Genomic DNA, 22117 nt, shown 5'->3' with positions numbered 1-22117 from the left:
CCTCCTTCCTTCTCCTATTGTGTCATATTTGTAAATCCTTCAATCCTATCCCAAGTTGTTCTTAAGGGGGGATGTTAAGATATTCCGACACATAGGAAATAGTTAAGTACAACTTGGTCTAGTATAGAGTTAGGTAAAGTGTGTTTCTTTACCTTGTACATTTTGTAACTTACAATCTGACGGTCACGATATGTAGTGATCCGACGGTTCATTCTCTCCTCGGTATTACCGACACTTGATCCGTGGCTTAACACCCGATTGGTCCATGATTTCTATTTAAAGCGCATGGAGGGTCATTTGTAGGGTAATCCATCTATGAGAGAATCATATGTAAATTTTCATTCTTTTATTAATAAATTTCCTGAAGTGGCTACGTTGGCTCAGGCCGTGGACTGTTTCCCTCTTTGAGGGTTTTAACCACGTCAAAATACTGGTGTATTGATCTGTGATCTGTTTGTGAGCGGTGTCCTTTGGTGTTCTGTCTGAGGAACTTACCCTGTAAATTCCTACACACCAGTGCCACGCAAATACCTGAAAAGCCGCTTCACTGTTGTCTAGTGGTCCTTCCCTGGTTTTGACATAAACTTGCCCAATAGTCCCACTGCATGTGCAATGTCTAGTCTAGTACAGACCATTGCATACATCGGGCTACCGACTGCACTTGCATATGGAACATGAGACATGTCCTCTTCCTCTTCTTGTGTCTTGGGACACTGTTTAGTAGATAACCTCACACCTATAGGAATAGGAACCTTCACTGGTTTACTATCCTGCATATTAAACCTCTGTAGTATTGTCTTGGCATACTTCCTCTGGTTTAACCATAGCTTCCTCTTTGTACGATCTCTTTTAATTTCCATGCCCAAAATACAGTTTGCAGCACCAAGATCTTTCATGTCAAATTTGGAGGACAATTGGGTCTTCAAATCCTGGATAATTTCTTTGTCATTTCCAACCAGAAACATATCATCCACATACAAGACCAGATAAATAACACAGTCACCAATTAATTTAAAATACACATAGTGATCTTCTTTGCTTCTGGTGAAGCCAATTCCCCGTATAAATGTATCAAATTTCTGATACCACATCCTTGGTGACTATTTTAGCCCATATAGAGACTTCTTTAACTTGCATACCAGTTATTTCTTACCGTTCACTGCAAAGCCTTCAGGTTGCTTCATGTAGATCTCCTCTTCCAGATCCCTGTGAAGAAATGTTTTCTTCACATCCATTTGTTCTACCTTAAAATCAAAAGCAACAGCAACATATAAAAGTAATCTAATAGAAGTTACCTTGGCAACAGGAGAAAAAATATCACCAAAGTCAATTCCCGGCACCTGGGAATAACCTTTTGCTACCAACTGAGCTTTGTATTTATCCACTTTTCCTTCTACATTTGTCTTCTTTTTGAACACCCATTTGCTGCCAATGGGTTTCCTTCCAAACTCCACCAGATCCCAAGCCTCATTTTTGTGCAAAGATGCCATTTCATCAACCATGGCATCTTTCCAGAGTTTTCCATCCTCTGAATCCACTGCTTCCTTCACAGTTCTGGGATCATCATCAGTAACAGACAAAGAAAAATTTGAACAGAAAGTAGATGGACTATACCTTTCTAGCTGCCTTCTTTCTCGAACTGATCTTCTCACAGTCGGAGTTTGTGGCTCTTCATCTTCTGATTCCTCCTCTGCTGTAGAGTCTGATTATTCCTCCTTTAGCTCAAACTCTATCTTCTCAGGTTCCTTTGGTTGGACTTCATGTTTAATAACATATTTCACCTCTCTGAACACCACATCTCAGTTGTACACAACCTTCCTTGTTATTTGGTTCCAAAGCTTATAACCCTTTAAACCATCTTTATACCCAATAAAGATGCACTTTTTAGATTTACTATCCAACTTGGTTATTTTCTCCTTTAGAACATGTACATATGCGTCACATCCAAATACCCTTAGATGTGAAAGAGACGGTTTCTTACCAGTCCATACCTCTTGTGGAGTCTTATCCTCCAACGCTAATGAAGGTGACCTGTTGACCAGGTAACATGTAGTATCCACTGCCTTTGCCCAGAATTCAGGTCCTAACCTGGCACCACTGAGCATGCTTCTTGTCCTTTCCATCAACGTCTTGTTCATTCTTTCTGCAACTCCATTTTTGCTGAGGTGTATATGGAGTATTCTTCTGTCATGATATACACAACTTCCTACAAAATTCTTCAAATTCCTTGCTGCAAAACTCTCCACCATTATCTGTCCTCAGCACCTTTATCTTCTTCTTTGTCTAGTTTTCCACCAGAGCCTTAAATTCTTTAAACCTATCAAAGACTTCAGATTTATTCTTAAGGAAATATATCCATGTATACCTTGGGAAGTCATCTATAAATGATATATAGGAATTACCTAGTGATGGAACCTTCATAGGTCCAAACACATCACTATGCACAAGCTCTAATATCTGTTTCGCCCTCTTACCACCAGAGGGGAAACTCACCCGATTCTTCTTCTCATATACACATTTTTCACAGAAATCAAAATCCAGAAAGCTATTACTCATACCTTCTACCATACATTTACCATGACGTATTCGAAGGCCTTTCTCTGCAATATGTCCAAGCCTTTGATGCCACATCATGGTCTTCTCTCCGGAGACCACTAGATTTTTTGGTCCACTTTCAGGAACCATAGAACTATTGAACCCATCAATAACAGTGCTACCTTGCAGCTTGTAAAGAGTTCCAATCCAAACTTCCCGCATCAATACCAGTGATCCCCGAACCATTTTGCAGGTATCCTTCTCGAACACTGTTTTTACACCTGCATCATCTAGCTTGCTCATAGAAATTAGATTTCTGGATAATGCATGAATATGTAGAACACTTGGAAGCATTCTAACCCTTCCACCTTGCAACTTCAACTTTACTTTTCCACGACCAATGATTCTAGCCTTCTTGTCATCCCCCAAGAAGACATCACCACCATCATATTTCTCATATTCGCAGAACCACTCTCTATGGGGAGTGAAGTGAAAGGATGCACCTGAGTCAATCAACCATGCCTCATGATCTACATGTGTACATGAAGAAGCTAAGTACACATCCCCACCTTCATCTGAGGTGGTTTTCGCCTCTGCAGAAGGAGCCTCATCAGATTCCTTTCTATTGTCAGGAGCTTTAGATTTACAGTCCCTTTTAAAGTGGCCTTCCTTTCCACATTTCCAGCACACCACCTTTACAGGTTTTCCTGGAGATTTAGATCTCCCTCTAGATTTAGATCTCCCACTTGATGACTTATTTTTGTTTCTGTTCTAGGACTATCCTTGTACAGATAAGGCATCACCATTCTGGCTCTCCATATTTTTCCATCTCATCTCCTCCGTCAGCAAGGCTGAGACTATTTCATCAAACTATAAGGTAGTTGCATTGCTACCTATTGCAATAACCAGACTATCCCACGAATTTGGTAGAGAACACAACAAACTGATGCACTTATCTTCATCTGAAATTTTAATATCAACAGATGATAACTGACTTACCACAGTATTAAATGCGTTCAAATGCTCTATCACCGAGTCTCCATCCTTCATCCTTAGGTTATACAGCTTTTTCCACAGGAACAATTTATTCACCAGAGACTTAGATTGGTACAAAGTCCCTAACTTGTCCCACAGAGCCTTCGCTGTAGCTTCCCCTGATACATTCAACAATATTGAATCTAAGACACACAATCGTATTATGCTCTTTACCTTCCAATCCAACTTCTTCCATTCTTCATCAGACACTCCCGTTGGTTTAGTACCCAGATCTACCGCGATCCACTGATCTTTATCCACCAACAAATCCTCCATATTGAGTTTCCACAACTCAAAACTCTGACCATTAAATTTCTTGATCTCTATCTTTCCACTGCTCGCCATCTTCTTTCACCACCAGAATCGATCTCGTAAATCTCCCACTGAACAGGGTCTACCACAGGCCCAAGCAAAACTTCTCAGCAACAAAGACATCCCCTTGAAGCCAAATCTACTCTGATACCAAACGTAGGTCTTAACACAGAAAATAAACAATATGAGAGCATAACACATAAAACACATATACACAGAGATTTTCCCATGGATCCCAAAACTGGGACTACCATCTTGATTTTTCATTATGTTCCTTTCAATGTAATAATACATATTTATACATTCCAAAGCATCCAATACCATGGATTGAAAACCATAGCATCCAATGTCATGGACCGAAAACCATCGTGCCCAAAAAACATGTGCGAAAATCATGCACAAAACCATATGTGGGTCTGCCTAACCTAACATAGGGTCCAAAACCAAAATTTTCCGGGGCGCTACTGTTATGAAACCAACTCAAGAAAAGATAGAAAAGATAGATCAACACCTTGGAATTCAGCCTCTTCGAGGGGGCAACCTCCTTTACATTACATAAATGAACAATTCTTGGATGACTCAAATATTCTATATATAGGAGTCTAAGGAGTCACAATATAACCCAGACGACCTAACAATAATAATATAAAGCCACAAAAATAACAATAGAGGGATTCTATGGGGCACGATAATAACAATATGGGGACAATAGGGGCACAACAATATTAATAATGGGTATAACTACAATAGTAATGGGGTAATCACTAGTATTATAGGGACCCAACATGCCCCTCTCCTTCAAAAAAAGTGTTGTCCTCAACGCTTGAGTAGTTCTGGATACTTCTGTATAAAATTCTCATCCTCCCATGTGGAATCTTCAGCGGATAAGTTCTTCCACTTGATAAGATACTCCGAAATTGATCGATTTCGTAGCTATTGAGTTCTTGTTTCTGTGACTGTTTCTAGTTCCAATATAATTTTTCCTTCCTCGTCAAGTTCTAGCAATATTGTTTGAACTGGGAGCTTGTCACCTATAACCTTCTTTAAACATGAAACATGGAAAACTGGGTGCAATCGAGAAGTTGCAGGAAGCTCCAATTTGTATGCCATAGTACCAATCTTTTGCAACACCTTGTACGGACCATAATACTTTGGTGATAATTTATTATCCTTCTTAGCTTACTTGAGAGACATTTGCTTATATGGTTGTAGCCGTAGGAATACCCAATCACCTACATCAAAACTTCTTTTGCTGCGATGTTGATCTGCCTGTTGTTTCATTCTATTATGTGCCAACACGAGGTTATCCTTTAAGAGTTGGAGGACTTGTTGTTGATGTTCGATGTGATGTTCCACTGCCTGAACCTTAGAATTTTCTCTTAAATATGATGTGATGGATGGTGGTGATACCCATAAAGTGCCATAAATGGGGTCATTTTTGTTGCTGTATGGAAGGAAGTGTTATACCACCATTCAGCCAGAGGCAACCATTTGACCCATTGTGTCTGTTTATCAGATACAAAGCAACGAAGATATCCTTCCAAACATTTGTTTACTATCTCAGTTTTCCCATCAGATTGAGGATGATAAGATGAGCTATGAGCTAACTGAGTACCAAGACAAGAAAATAATTCTGTCCAAAAATTTCCAGTGAAAATGGGATCTCTGTCACTTACAATAATCTTTGGGTTTCCATGTAGCTTTTGAATTGTTTCCATAAATGCAGTAGAAACTGTACTGGCTTTAAATGGATGTGATAATGCACAAAAGTGTGCATACTTGGTAAGTCTGTCAACTACCACCATGATGACACTCTTTCCCTCAGACTTGGGTAAACCTGTGATAAAATCCATTGAAACCTCCTCCCAACGTTGGCTTGGAATGGATAAAGGTTGTAATAGACCCAGTGTCTTAATTGTTTCAACTTTATTTTGTTGGCAAACCAAACATTCCGCCACAAACTTTTGAATATCTGATTTAAGGCCATCCCAAAAAAATTCCTTCTTAACCCTGTGGTAAGTTTTTAAAAATCCTGAGTGCCCTCCTAAGGGAGAAGTGTGCAATTCCATAAGAATCTTTTGTTTTAGCTGGGAATTCTTACAGAGGTATAAGCGATCTTTGTACCATAACGAATCATTTTGCCAGCTAAATGTATCAGACGTACTGGAATCTTGTTGTAACTTTTGAATAAGTGCCCACACTTCTTCTTCATTCTTCCATTCCTCCTTTGCTTCGTTTATCCAATCTGGTTGGATAATAGAAATGGCGCACAACAATGCTTCCACATCCTCATCCTTTCTTGAGAGTGCATCTGCCACCACATTTTGCTTCCCTTTTTTGTAGATGATTTCAAAGTCATAACCCAACATCTTTGTGACCCACTTTTGTTGCTCTTCAGAGGATAATCTTTGTTCTAAAAAGTATTTAAGGCTATCATGATCCGTTTTTACCTTGAAGTGTCTTCCCATTAGGTAGGGTCGCCATTTCTTAAGTGCATGGAGTATTGCCAACATTTCCTTCTCATAAATAGCTTTGTGTAAAAACTTTCCCTTGATTGGACGACTTTCAAAAGCAATGGGTCTTTCATCTTGCATTAGAACAACACCAATTCCATTTCCTGAAGCATCACATTCCACAATAAAGGTTTTTGTGAAGTCCGGTGTAGCTAAGACCGGTGCTTGGCACATTGCCTCTTTAAGATGTTCAAAGGCCTTTGTTGCTTCCGGAGTCCATGAAAATGCATCTTTCTTCAATAATGTTGTTAGAGGTGCTGCTATTCTCCCATAATTCTTAACAAACTTGCGATAATACCCTGTCAACCCAAGAAATCCTCGCAGATGCTTTATGGATGTGGGGATTTTCCATTCCTTAATGGCTTTAATTTTGCTAGGGTCTACCTTAACTCCTTCATGAGATACAATATGACCCAGATATTCCACCTCTTGGACTCCAAAGAAACATTTGGATCTTTTTGCATATAATTGTTTCTCCTCCAATAGTTGTAGCACCCTGTCAACATGTTCAACATGATCCTTCCAAGACTTGCTGTAGATTAGTATATCATCAAAAAATACTAACACAAATTTTCTAAGGAATGGTTTGAAAATTGAATTCATCAAACCTTGAAATGTTGAAGGTGCATTGGTAAGGCCAAAAGGCATGACCAAAAATTCATAATGACCCTCATGAGTTCTAAATGTTGTTTTCGGAATGTCTTCAATCTTCATTCTGATTTGATGATATCCTGAACGAAGATCCAACTTGGTGAAGTAAATTGATCCATGCAATTCATCCAGTAATTCATCAATGACAGGAATGGGAAACTTATCTTTAATAGTGAGCTTGTTGAGCTCCCTATAATCCGGACACATGCGCCATGATCCATCCTTCTTGTGCACCAATACTACTGGAGCAGAGAAAGAACTTTGACTTGGTTGAATTATACCAGCCTCTAGCATTTCTGCAACCATACGTTCAATTTCACTCTTTTGGGCATAGGGATATCTGTACGGCCTGATGTTTGGAGGAACACTTCCTGGAATCAGATGAATAGCATGATCATGATCACGCATAGGTGGGAGACCTTTGGGAGTCTCAAATACCTTGGAATGATTGTCCAAGACTTTTTGGAGATCTGGAGAAATAGATGATTCCGATGTGGAAACATCTAGCGAACATAATTGTGCAATTACACCTCTTTGTTCCTTTTTTAGAAGCTTTGTCATACCATTAGAGCTGATTATCTTTCCTGGTTTCCCTGCAATACCCCTTAATTCAACTTCCTTTCCTTCCACAGAAAATTTGATGAAAAGTTCTTGAAAATTAAAAGCTATTGTACCCAAGGATTGTAGCCATTGGACTCCTAGTACAACATCAGCACCTCCCATTGGAATGGAAAGCATTGGCTAGTCAATACATATTCTCCCATGGATAGCTTGATATTATGGCACTTTCCAGAGCAATTTATTTTCCTCCATTTGCAATCATCACTTGACACTCTGGTGCTGGATATAGGAAGCAATTCAATTCTTTTGCTACCTTACAATGAATAAAATTGTGGGTGCTTCCTGAATCAATCAACACTATTACCTTTTTCTTCTTGATTTGTCCTTCTATCTTGATGGTTTGAGGAGTGGTAATTCCATCCAATGCATTACAAGATATGGTCGGATTTATTTCTTCTTTATCTAGGCTTTGTTCCTGGAGTATATCCTCTTCTTTTGACCTTTCTTGCTCCTTTTCTTCTTCCTCTTCACAATCTATGTAGAATAATTTCTTCTCAGCACACTTATGACCTTTAGTGTATTTGCTATCACAATTGTAACAAAGCCCTTTGTCTCTTTTTTCTTCCAATTGTTGTGGTGTCAACCTTATAGGTTGTGGAAGACTAGGGGCAACAACACTTCCGTCTTTATAGTTGTGAGTGGTATGCTTCCTGGTTGCCATAATTTTTCTTTCCATTTTTCTTGCTAACCTGAATGCCTTCTCTAATGAATCAGGTTCCCAAAGGCGAACATCATGTTGGATATTATCCTTTAAAGACCCTATGAACACATCAATCCTATGCTCCTCTGGAATATCTTTTACCCTTATGTTCAATTTTTGGAACTCCTCAATGTGCTCCATTATTGAACCCTTTTGTTTGAGACTTATCAATTGGCTAAAAAAAGTGTTGCTTTTTGTATCCTCATAATGTGCTATCAATTCTTCCGTAAAAATTTCCCAAGTGATAAATTGTTTACGAGAGAAAAGCCATTGATACCATACAAACTGATTTGGTTCCAAATATAAAGTTGCAATACGTACCTTTTGTGTGTTTTGCACATTATTGAGATCGAAAAATTGCTCCATCTGTAATATCCATGTTGCAGGATCCTTGCCATCAAACTTCCCCATATCGATTTTTGGAATATGGTGGGTCTTCGATACCACATTAGAGTCTATGATATCATGATTAACATTTCTTTTGTTCGCATCATGAGTTTCCTTTACTACCTTTTCACCATTAGTAAGTATTTCTTGTAGAAAATTTGTCAAATCTGTCTTCAAATATGCCATGTCAGTCTTCAAATTTGTGTTCAAATCTATCTTCAAATTGTCCATCTTAGCTTCCATGCCATTCATCTTAGCTTCCATGCCATTTATCCTAGCTTCTGTTAACTTTTGTGAGTGTGACATTTGTTGCACTCGTTCTTGTAATTTTGATATATCATGTAGCCTTTCTTCCTCTTCTTCATGAGTCATGCTAGAGCTTTCAGGTTCCTTACTAGGTGTTTGCATTTTCTTTCCTCAGGGCATCAGTTACCAATAATAATGCTCTACTAGCCCTTTGAATTCCTTCAAAATAAATTTTCAAACCAATCTTAAGCAAAAATTTAAAAGAATCTACACACCTTTTTTTCACTTTGTAGGAGCTCGATATTGCCTCTGATGTATCTCTATACTTTCAGAACATCCAGTTCTGAAATTGCGACCTATGGTAGCCCTCTGTGTCCTCTTTCCAATGCCACCAGTCTGATCCAAATTGGATTCTCGAAGGAAGAGTTATGTGAAATCTCCCACAGTGACCTGATTATAGACTAGTTCAGTAGAGTGAACTTGTACGACGTGCCACGAGTCACTGTTTCAACCTTTAGCTCTAAAAAATATATAGAAGAAACTATAGTCTGTCCTCTTTCTACACCTTCTTACGAAATTTCAATCCAATGCTCAGAGAAAAAGTTATGACGATTTTCCCCAGGTCACCTTTTGGAATGTAATTCAGGAGTCTCGAAAAGACGAACTTCCTCAGATCATATCTCCTCAAATATAGCGCAAAAAGCCCTAAAATTTGGACCCGAGATTTAGCACGATGTCTTCTCAAATGGGTTTTTTGTTTAACTTCTGAAACATCGCAGAAAAAAAATTATAGCAAAAATGCCATGATGACCCGTTTAGAGCAGCGAAACCCTAGAATCCAAAGCTCCGATACCAAATGTTATGAAACCAGCTCAAGAAAAGATAGAAAAGATAGATCAACGCCTTATAATTCACCCTCTTCGAGGGGGAAACCTCATTTACATTACATAAATGAACAATTCTTGGATGATTCAAATGACAAAACCTCCTTTCTATATATAGGAGTCTAAGGAGTCACAATATAACCCATCCGACCTAACAATAATAATATAAAGCCACAAAAATAACAATAGAGGGATTCTATGGGGCATAATAATAACAATATGGAGACAATAGGGGTACAACAATATTAATAAGGGCTATAAATACAATAGTAATGGGGTAATCACTAGTATTATAGGGACCCAACAGCTGCCTTGGACTCCATAAAGTGGGGTTACAAGTACACCTCAAACCCCTGTAACCCCCCCCGAACCCCATAAAGTGGGGTTATGAGTACACCTCAAACCCCCTATGACCCCCCTTGCTACATAATTGGTGCAACGAAGGGGGTGCTCTGCCCCCCCTCTAACCCTCCGATTAACTACATGGGCTAGTCGTGGAAAGAATATAACACAACCCAACACTGGATTGCCTCTTCAGGCTTCTACCCAATTCCAATTCCTCTCTAGCCCTTTGAACTTCTTCAATAGTAGGTTTAACCAAATCAATTTGTTCAAAAATTATTTGAATGGATGACCAAATATCATTGATGGAATCAATGATATTGGTCCACAATATCCTCCTGATCTTTGTCAAGGGCTTTTCAAATGTAAGGTCTTTCTCAAATGCTTTAATCTGTTGGGTTAAGCCTTTGTTTTTCCTTGTCTCTTCTGCAAAATTGATTTTTGATATATGATATTTCTACTCCAAAGTAGTGAATTTATATTTCACTTTCTACAGTTATGTGACTTGGAGTTTCATCTCCTCCATGGATTTGATTAAGTCTTCTGTAATCTGTGTTGGTGTACCTATCTGTGATGTACCTGTTACTTCTATGGGTGAAGCTATTGCCAAAGTAATATTTGGTGCTAAAGCTAATGCCAATGTAGAAGGGACTATTCTTGAAACGATAGGTACTACAGTCTGGGGCTGTGTGGTCGACTCTCTCTGCCTTGACTATACTACTTTCTCTAATTCCTACTCTGTTTCTTTTAGTTGCTCATTTAGCTTAAGGACTAAGTCCATAATCTCTTCTTCATTTTTCTTCTCTATCACTTCAGCAGTTTGAGGGCGAATGGGTGGTGGTATCTTCAATTGTTTCCTAAGTGTAGCTATATCTTCATTCTTCTTTTTTATTAGGCTCTTTGTTGCCTTGACATCCTTTGGGTCATGGCCCAACTCAATAATCAACTCCTCCAATGATTTGATTTTGTTGTCTTTTGCCTGTGAGGAGGCCTTTTCTAGTTTCAATTGGGTAGTAGTGTTGCTTAGTGAATTTTGCAACCTATATGCCATCATTGCCTTGCTAGTCAGTGTAGAATATACCATCTCTCTTGTTTGTTTGTGTAGTTCTATCTAGTCTATTGGGTGGATGTCTTTAGCCATGACTTCAAAGTCAGTCTTGAGATAATCTACCAAATATTTTGGCTGTAGCACTGTGGGTTTTAAGAAACTCATTTGCATTTTTCCCTCTTTGATGTCAAAGGCTAACATCAATTTGGTTTGGTTTGAAGGGGCCATCTTTAAGTACTGAGCATAGGCTTGGGCCTTGAGTTTCTCATTCTTTGTCTTGATTTCCTTAAATTTTCCTTTGATATCTATAATTTTCTCAGAAGAAGACCTGAGAGATGAAACTTCTATACTTTGTTGTCTTTCTAGCTCTTGCCTCTGTGAACTTGAGGGTGTCCCACCTGTTGGGAATGTATGCAAACTATCTATTCCTTCCTTTCTCATGCTTTCTGTAGTTTCATCTATGAACTCCTCCTCTGAATAAGGATTCAACCTTTGCCTCTTAGCAAAGGTTTGATCTGTGGGTCTACTAGAAGGGGTAGCTACTTCCATATCTCTTTTCAAATTCTTTTCGTCATTCAGAGGAGTCTGCACTACTGGGGGATTTCCCATGTTAGTCTGAACTGGATGTGGTTGTGGTGGATCTAACTCTATAGATATTTCAGGCTACTCTGATTCATCTAGTTGTTTTGTTGTTTTTGGTTGTTTTGCTATTGAGGAACTTGGTTCTTGTGTTTCCTTTGCGAAGGCTCTGTTGTGGGAGCACTGGTTTCATGGGCTGGCCTTTGGGAAGATTTTGCTGCCACTTGTTCAAAAGAGTCTAGGTCAAGTGTCTTCTCCAAATCTTTCATCACATTGTCAACCTCAACCTAATCACTATCCCGCTCTATCAAAGTCCCTTCCCTCCATTCATTCAAATTTTCATACTGTACTATCTCAGGGATTCTGTGATGGATATTGGGTGAAAGCTTATGTTTTGTCTTCCTATCATTGATGAAACCATGAGGGTCATAAACCTAAGCAAAGCTTTTCTTTAGTCTCATTGTTGTTTCTATGATTCCTTCTGATCTTTTCCCTGATTTTCTATTGTTTCACACAAATGGGCCTAAGTGGTCTTTGATCCTCAATTGGGCTTTTTTCTTTGCCTTGGTGAAATGAATTTGGTTAGAGTTTATCATTTGCCTGTAATATTCTAGGGGAAACAATCTCATAGGAACATACTTAGGCAGCTTGAAAGGAGGGAGTTCACAACCATAGATTCGGATCTCAGTGTGATTCTGGTACAAGTACCAGTCACCTATATTGTACTTCTTTGATAATTGTAGGATTCTCTTGATATCATCATTGATTCTTGGGGGAGAATGTCCTGTTAGCATGGTGGTCACAGGATAGACAAATTGGTCTATCAATTCATTGCATGAATAGGGATAAGTGTATGAGTAGTGGAAGGTAGAAGTCTAGAAAATGACTAACCTGGGATTACCTCTAGTATCAAGCTTATTCACAGAGAATGGAAATTTGTTAGTTTGGTAATATAGGAAGAGGTGATACAAGACTGTAGAATACTTGAAAACCCTCTCATTTTCCAATCTCATGGACTGATCATGGATTTTCTCAGCTATGAATGCAGCATAATCATATTTGGCAATAGGAGGCTAGCCAGGGGTGAATATAGTCATATAAGCAAAGGTCATTTCATCTACATATTCATTGCTTGAGAAACCAAGAATATAGGAAATCATGGTAATAATATCCTTCCCTAAGCTTGTAAAAGCACTTGTCATGTAGGGTGGAGGGTTTTCTGAAATGTATTGTTCTAACATGAACATTTTGCAAACTCTGGCGATCTCTGAGTTGGATAGTTTGGAAGTTTTTTCAAGTAAATCAGCAATAGATAGAGGGGTAAGGTTCTGACTAGGTTGCAGCTGCAATATTTCATTAATGGAGTCTACTGTAATGGTAAAAAGTATTTGCTAGTCGGGGGACATTATAGATCTAAGATTAGGGTTATTATTGGCATGGCACTGGTGAACACTGTCTGGGAAAATGTGCATAGAAGGGAATTGGTACTTTGGGAGATTGGATTCCCACAGACCAATATTGTCAACATTATTGAGGTAAAGGTTTTGGTACTTACAATGCAGTCTCAAGGGGGAGTCATCAAATGTGAGGTCTTTTATTTGAAAATCTTTATTTGCTAAGGGTAGATAATCCAAACCTCTATGAGGAGTGGTGATAGGAGGTACATTGAGGGCTATGGGGGTTTCCATTTATGGTTCTTGTGGATGGAAATGGGGTTGTTTTAGTAAAGTTGGTGAAAACAAAGGGTCCAAGGAGTCTTTAATTTTAAGTTCCGCAACTGAATTACACTGAATTTTGGGGTTTTCAATGTAATCACAGAGGAAATTAAGTATTTACAGGGTTTCTGGAAGGAAACTGGTAAATACCTATTTATGGAGTGATTGGCAATGGAGTACTAGTTCACTAGGTGCAAATGGTGGATTGGAGCGGTGTCAGACTGCAATTTTCAGGGTAGTTGATGGTTGGAGTACGAGATGGTCGAATTCACGTTCTGGTTGCATGCATGAGTTTTTAGAATAAGGACAAAAAATAGATTAACTTTGTTGTTTATGAAAAGTCAAAGTTCTTGGCAGGTTTCATGATACAGACAGGTGGTTTCAACAGGGAGGCGACTTGACATTTTGTCGTTAGCGGGAGGCGGTAAACGGGTTTCATCGCACTGCTTTTGGATGGTGAGTGGTATTTGGGGGGACCAGTGCGATTCCATACATATTTCGACATGTAGCATCAGCACTGTTCATGAAACTTCTCACATCATGCGCTAAAGGTCGACCAAAAGGCCCGCGCGATATGAGTGAAGGCCGTCGGATCTGAAGGATCTGATCGGACGGTGGTCGGGGTAATGATGTGACTGATGGATAAAAGAGGTAGGCCTGATATTAATTAAAGGAGTTAATCATATCAGGGGCGATTTGATTGGTTGGGAGAGTTATTAATTAGTTCAGATGACTAAATTAATCCTCATTAAATGGTGGCGGGGTCGGGTTCTTAATCAACTACAGATTAGTGAACTAATCCCATATATTATTTGTTTTACGGTTATACTTAACCATCGAGGCAGGATATGTAATAATTTGGGGTTTTTCATAATATAATAATACAGGCGTGGGTAATTTTTTTTTATTTGGGAAATATATAATAAAACATTAATGGTTAATATTTTCAAATGAATGGGAAAGCACTAAGTCCAATGTTTTCGAAAGCTTTTCATCATACACATTTAAAACTTAGGCTAAGTGAATGAGAGGGTTTTTATATAGAGAATGTGTTAGTTTCCATAAGTAAAATAGGATTTTACTTAGGAAAAGATTTATCAAGGGAATGAATGAGTTTTTGGAGGGATAAATGTTGATGAAGAGATTAAGTACTTTAGGCATTTCCAATTATTGGGTCGAGGGTCCAGTTCCCCCAAAAGTCAGAGAAATGTTTCGAGCCCCTCTAACTATGGCAATTCACTTTAGCACTTAGGGAATTAGTGAAAATTTTAGGGGAAATGAATGGGGAGGTTAATTATTGTGACTTTGAATGTTGATGTGCCTTCCATGTGATACATGCCTTTTCCTAGTGATGGAAGTAAAAAGATTTAAGCTTTTAACTTAACCATTCACCACACATATATTCTGCAACCATCATCTACTTACCCTACCTACTTTATCCTAGCATTTTCACTTCTTTATTAGGGTGCACTTAGACTGGAAAACCCTTTTCACACTTTCTTTTCTTTTACATAGTGATATCTATCTAAATCTACACTTATTACATCAAAGGGCTTAGATTAAACTGTTGAGCTCCTTTTATTCACTCTACCTATATACTTATATGCCAAGATTAAACTATTTGGTCAAATCTTTATTCTCTACTTCTAAAACATGAAATTGAAAATATGAACTAGTGAAGCTAAAACTATTTGACTATTCATGAATTGTGGCATAGGTGACAAGTGTTATAGGCATTTTTGTGCCTTACAGCTTTGAGCATGAAAAGTCCATAATCCAAGGGATCCAAAGTCCCTAAAAGTGTTGTTCCTGCCCCTAAAGGAACAAGGTCAACCAATGACAGCTTCTCCCAGAAGTTCTCCACCAAAAACTACTCAGAACTAGTCAAATCAGGATCAATTTAGATGCTCCACTAGCTGCCTGCGTTGCAAAGCACCCAAATACACTGGCTAGGTGAGTTGAAACGCACTTGAATGCACTACCCAGGTGCGTTGAGTGGGAAATGACAAGTGGCAGAGTCATTCAACGAGGTGGAGAGACCATGGAAGCTTCCAGAATCTTCTCCAATGACACTTGCCTCACTGAATTCGACCAGTGATGAGTAAGAGGCTCTCAGTCTCTAAGTGGAAGCAAGAACTGACAGAGAGAAGACACAAGTCAAAAAATAAGCTGACTCATCCTCTCTGCTTACATCTATATATGGATCCCTCATCCCAGAGATCCAGAGGTTGGAATTTTGTACTTTGCAGAGAATTGTTGTTGGTTTGAGATTGAGATTAGTGCATTGGGTGATTTATGCTTTGTTGGAGGTGAGGAAGGGATTCCTTTGCTGGGAGGTAGATGCTGGATCGGGACTCACTTGGTTGTATCTCCTCTTGGACTTTCTTATCATATCAATAAAACTATTTGAGTTTCTCCTACATGCTGTGTATCAATGATGTTTTGTTATATTTGCATGTTTAGCTTAATCTGATCGTAAGCTTTTTATGAATGTAAATCTATATCTTCGTGTAGTTTCTCTCTTATGTGATCTTGCAGGAATTTGGTGAAGCTAGGCCAGTAAGGGAGCAGGGAGCTGGGAGCTATTGAAGAGAGGAGCAATTGGATCAACAAACTAGCACAAGACACAGGTTAGTTTACCCTTCCTCTTCGTTTACATTTCATAAAGAAGAATACTCAAGTAGTTTTCCTTGTTTGTTGCTAAGGCACTGTCACACCTTAGAGTGGGATAGGGGCGCTCTGAATAGATACTTTTCCCAACAACAGAATGGCGACTCCACTAGGGATCGTATCTAGTTAGTTTATTTGTGTTTTTATTGTTGTTCTTCTCATAAACTTAGGAGTGGCGAATCGAACTGCATTTGCCATTTACAAATGCAAAGTAGAGATCTGCTACTCTAGTCCATTCACTGGGCCTGTTTATGATTTGAACAGCTGATCCACAAATGCTCTAACTGCCCTTTGTGATAGCTCTTAGTCCTCCTTTAAATCATCCCTCTAATTGTACCTTACTGATAGCTTTTATCCGGCCAAAAACCATAGATTAAACTGCAAACCGTGACCCAGAACCCAGAGAAAATTCTCGTTTCTGCTTCAACGCAGGCTCTGTGAAGAGGTTCTGCATTTCAACATAGGTCCCGAGAGGGCTACCTGCGCTGCAATTCAGTTTCTCTGTGCAACAGGTGCGCTGATCAGCCTTTGCCCTGTGCAGCTGTGGTTCTTTGCTTCATTTTGTTCAGTTTTCTCTCTGATTTTTGCAGCCTGTTATCAGTTTGTGTACCTATCTGAAAACCCCTTTTCTTTGCCTTAATTCTGCCTCAGTTGTATAAAAGAAACTTTATTTGTTTTTGTGTATTTGTTACATCATTTGCAGTTTCCCATTACAAAAGTAAACTAGTCATACTGTCGCCCTTAGATCTAGACCTGTCGTAAGTGTCGTTTTGATCTTAGGAGTAAATTTGTTTGCTGTTGGCAGTTGATTGCGCTTTTACTTTTGTCTTTTGGTTTGAATTTGTGAATTTATAGTGTTGAAACAAGTGTTTACTTCAAAATCATAAAGTGTCGTAATCGTCTTTTTTATTTCAAAAAGAAACTTGTTTGTGTTTTCACTTGAAATCGAATTCATGTTTGTACAACAACTTTCTTTTTAGGCATCAATATTAAGAAAGTGAAAACAAATACATGCACAAGTGCATTTTCATTTTGACAGTTTTTATGGTTTGATTTAGGAAAAGTGCATTTACAGTGTGCTCTATGCTCTTTGAGAAAAGATTGTGTTTTTCTTTTCCCCTTGTAGCTAGGATTTTCATTGTTGAAAAGAGATAAAAGCTTGCTTATCATCTTTAGACTGCATTTAGGAATTATATCTACAACTCGTGGTGATCCAAAAAGGAAAACTTCTAAGAAAGATCAACCTAAAATAAATTGAATGAACTTAACAACGCTTTGTAACTTAATGCACAACATAGTGGTCTAGGCTAGAGACGTGTTCCGGCGTCGTAAAGCCTGGTAACTGTTGTCCTCACTGTTGGTTGGGTGATTCCTCCACTGTGAGACGATAAGTGCCAGTACAGATTGTGCTCCCACGTACCGTCGAGTATATATTGGGAGACCCCTATAGGCATAAAACCTTTATCCATAGGAAGCCGTGTCGGTCACCCTACTGATCGCAATGCACTGAACACAGCATTCGGGAAGATTGACCGCCCGTACCTTAAAAAGTATTCTGCGGTTTTGCGATTGGTTTGGCACACCCTCTACCTAGAACTCCAGAGCAGTCCCTTTCGTTCCTTTTCAGGCTCCTTAACGGAAAAGTTCCATCTGAGCACTTGTCACTTCAGGCTCATTAAAAATCGAAGGAGACTAGAGTCATATTTTGCTTTTTCTCGACTCTTTAAAATTGAAAAAGCAAGTTGTGTCCAAGCATCATTAAAATTTATTTTAAATGGAATATTCATACCCTTTTTTCCCGCGTTGATATTTAGGTTGAGAAAATGGAGCCTACCAACCAAGGAATTCCCCTTGGTGGAAATCCTAGTCCCTTCTCCTCTTGGGGAGATGTTGGTGCGCCCCATATGGCCACATTGTCGCTTCCAGGACTGACAATTGGCTTGCCAGTCTGGCTCTTCTCAACCAATGTCGTTCAGAACACCACTATTCCTGAACAGTCAAATCAGCAATTAGACCAGTCCAGAGTTACCCACCAACCTTCCACTTCCTCTAATTCTTCCTCTCCTCCTTCCTCTTCGCTTGATGGGGCTGGCAAAGCCAAAAGTCAAGTTCCTAAGGAGAAGAAGGAAAAGAAGAAGAAAGAGAAGAAGAAGAAGGAGCCAAAAGCGACTGGGGGCAAATGAGTGTCGTCTAAAAAAAATCCACACACTGCACTGACCAGGCCTAAATCACCATGTGTCATTTGCAAGGGAGACCACTTTCACAGAGATTGTCCCTGCATCCCTCGGATACTAAGGGACTGGTCTCCCCGTTTGCACAATCCGGTGGCGTCAACCTCTGATAGCCATGTTGAAAGCACATCGTCAACTAGCGAAAGTGAAGTCCCAGGACAAAAAGGGAGAGCTATATCTCCTTGTAAACTGTGCGAAGGCAATCACCCCATCCACCGTTGTCCCTTCTTAGACGAAGCTAAAAGAGTTTTGGATGATCGTCCGGTTTCACCGTTACGACTTCCTCCTGGATATAAAAAACTCTTGCCGAGTCCTTCGTTAGTTGAAAATCCAGCTGGCCCGCTCAAGTGGTCAGCTGAAGTGCCAGTCATTGAAGATGAACCAGCTGAATCCATATCCGACGAAAGTCAAAAGGTCGAGGCAGCAGTTGACCCGGTCTTGCCTTCAGAGGTTTTATCTTCGAATGATACAGTCACTTAGGAGAATAAGGATGAAACCGTCCAAATTCTCTTCATCAACACAGACTCCGATGAACACGGGAGCAACCTACCCATTCCTTTATCGCAGGAAGGAAGTTCGTCAGAGCCGTACCCGGCCGTCTACTCGGTCCCACCTCCAAGCAACCTAGTTGTCTCCTTCGACTGGAATCAACTAGGCAGACCCCGTTTACCAGCAAGCATACCATTCAGAATTATCATCCAAATATATAGAATGGTCATGGCTGGTACCATCATAGATGAGGGGGCTTCTGTGAGTATCCTTTCCTCTACTGCTTGGAAAGTGCTTGGTTCGCCATCGCTTTTGCCTAAGATGAGAAATCTGACAGGCTTTGATAAAGGAACCAGTCGACCTTTAGGGATCCTCCCCAATGTGCCCATAACATTGAAAGGGAAGACCGTTCAAATGAACGTGATGGTCATTCAAGGACCCTTGGATTATAACCTACTCCTTGGACGAGACTATATTTATTGCATGGGAGCCATCGTCTCCTCACTCTTTAGAGTAATGTGCTTTCCGCACGAAGGAAGAATGGTCAAGCTCGTGGACCAGCTTTCATTTCCCGGATCACGCATTGCAAATAGTCATATACCATCCCTAAATGGTCTCTTCACGCAATAAATGTCTCAACCTACGGTCCGTCCTCCCGATGAACGCGAGTAATTCGGAGGGATATGACTGGAACCTAGGGGGGCATGCATCCTGGTCTGCTTCGGCAGGAAAACTTCGGGTATAGGGTAGGTTTCCGCGGGAGAATATGACTAGTCCGTACCCCGTCCGTGGTTGAGATAGGGGTTATTCTAGAATAATATTCTCTTGTCAAAGTTATGTGTGTGGCGCTCGTTGTCACTCACCTTTGTTTATCTCGGTAGACATCGCCAGAGAAGTGTTTTGTTTACACTGTAGATAGAACAATCTTTGGGTAGCCTGTAAGAGGTAGTACCCTTCCTGATAAAAAGAATGTTTTGTCAGCTCGAATAAAGGGTGACCCTTCTTGATAAAACAAATGTTTTGTCAGCTCGAATAGAGGGAGACCTCGAAACTCTGTTTTATACCTGGGGGCATGCAAACCTTTTGGAGTGCAAGCAAGGGGCGGCTATTTATTTTTTAAATTTTTAGGTCCTCCCTTTAAACCCGTAGGCTAACCCTTTAAACTCGTAGGATTAGTCGTTTTCTAACTTGCATAAAGAAAGGAAGTGGGGCAAAAATGTAAATGTTTCCGTTTTATATGAGACATTCTTATCATATGACTGGATTATTGAGCAGTTTTAGGACATAGTTCATGCTCGTTAAAAAATAAACATAAGATCGAGCAAGTGTTTCAACCCGCGTTTAAGCTCGTTAAAAAATGAACTATCCTCCGGTAAATAACCACCGTGAATGTAACATTATCAGCCATTAAAGCCTTGGTCGTGTTTGCACCATCACCTCCACTTTTCCATTGGCCGATCATTCACCTCCATTTGATTGTTTACCCATTTTGAGGAACAACTGCGAAGAGTGATTTCACTAGCCATCCTTGTGACACTCCCGTGATTGGAAAATTCCAACCCTTACCTAGAATCAGCTGCTACCCATTTTATCACTCGTTCCTCAAAAGACGAGTCTTCTTTAAGCTCTTTTCATTTGACTCGTAAAATATGAAAAGATTGCCGAGTTTTGGCCTTCCAGCTCGTTAAAGCGACAGGAAGTGCTATCCCTCCTCTAGATTTTAATCTTTTTAGACCTGAGGGATTATTGCACAAAAAGATCGAGCACTTGTTTTGTTCAGCTCGTTAAAACTATCGAAAATTCATCCCTTCTGTATTGTTTTATACTTTTTCGGACTTAAGGGATTAGATGACGAAAAAGGAATTCCGGAGTTAACTTTACGTACCTTTTCAGACTCTCTAAAAATGAAAAGGACCGATTTATCTTTGTCGTTAGACTCGCTAAAAAGATTAATAGCGACAAACTTGTCTTTAGACGAGAAGGAGTTGTTGGCATTATGATACATATGTTGTACTTGATGGCAACCCACTCATCTCAGATAATAAATTATAATGTAGAGAAAAGTTCACGCACTTTTATGCAGAGAAAAGTTTATTTCATGTAGAGAAAACGTTCACGCACTTTCATGCAAGGAAAAGCGCGTATATGTTGGAGAACTTACCTTTGGTCCATGGTAGTTAGTCCTTGGTATTTGAACCTATGAGGAAAAGCGCGTATATGTTGGAGAACTTACCTTTGGTCCATGGTAGTTAGTCCTTGGTATTTGAACCTATGAGGAAAAGCGCGTATATGTTGGAGAACTTACCTTTGGTCCATGGTAGTTAGTCCATGGTATTTGAACCTATGAGGAAAAGCGCGTATATGTTGGAGAACTTACCTTTGGTCCATGGTAGTTAGTCCTTGGTATTTGAACCTATGGTTTTGGACCATGGTACTTCGTCAAAAGTGTTGATCTCACGGTTGGTTCATGGTATTAGTCCAACAGTTTTTTTGATCCTATGGTTTTGGCCCGTGGTATTGTGAAAGGCCTAAGCCTATATAAAGCAAAGGAGATCACTTGGCTAATTTATTCTTGCAAATCGAATATCTTAAGATCTGAAATATTGGGTTATTGTTTTAAAAGTTTGATCTATGAAAGGGAAGTTGAAAGCGAATCTATGAAGGGTGATCTCTCGAGCGCTGGAGCTGTGGAAGTGCGGAGGCACCACAGAAGGCACAGTGTGGAGGCACCACAGAAGGCGCAGTGCGGAGATGCCACAGAAGGCGCAGTGCGGAGACGCCACAGAGGCGCCACAGAAGGCGTAGTGCGGAGACGCCACAGAGGCACCACAGAGGCGCCACAGAAGGCGCAGTGCGGAGGCGCAGTGCAGAGATGCCACAGAAGGCGCAGTGCGGAGGCGCCACAGAAGGCGCAGTGCGGAGGCACCACAGAAGGCGCAGTGCGGAGATGCCATAGAGGCGCCACAGAAGGTGCAGTGCGGAGGCGCCACAGAAGGCGCAGTGCAGAGGCGCCACAGAAGGCGGAGTGCGGAGCGCCACAAAAGGCGTAGTGCGGAGACGCCACAGAGGCGCCACAGAAGGCGCAGTGCGGAGGCGCCACAGAAGGCGCAGTGCAGAGGCGCCACAGAAGGCACAGTGCGGAGGTCGCGGCGCCACAGA

The sequence above is a fragment of the Pinus tabuliformis genome, chromosome 8 (assembly GCF_031772625.1).
Source record: "Pinus tabuliformis cultivar Carrire ecotype Pingquan chromosome 8, CPIR1, whole genome shotgun sequence".
Classification (NCBI taxonomy): domain Eukaryota; kingdom Viridiplantae; phylum Streptophyta; class Pinopsida; order Pinales; family Pinaceae; genus Pinus; species Pinus tabuliformis.
Note: the sequence above shows the minus strand (reverse complement) of the source record.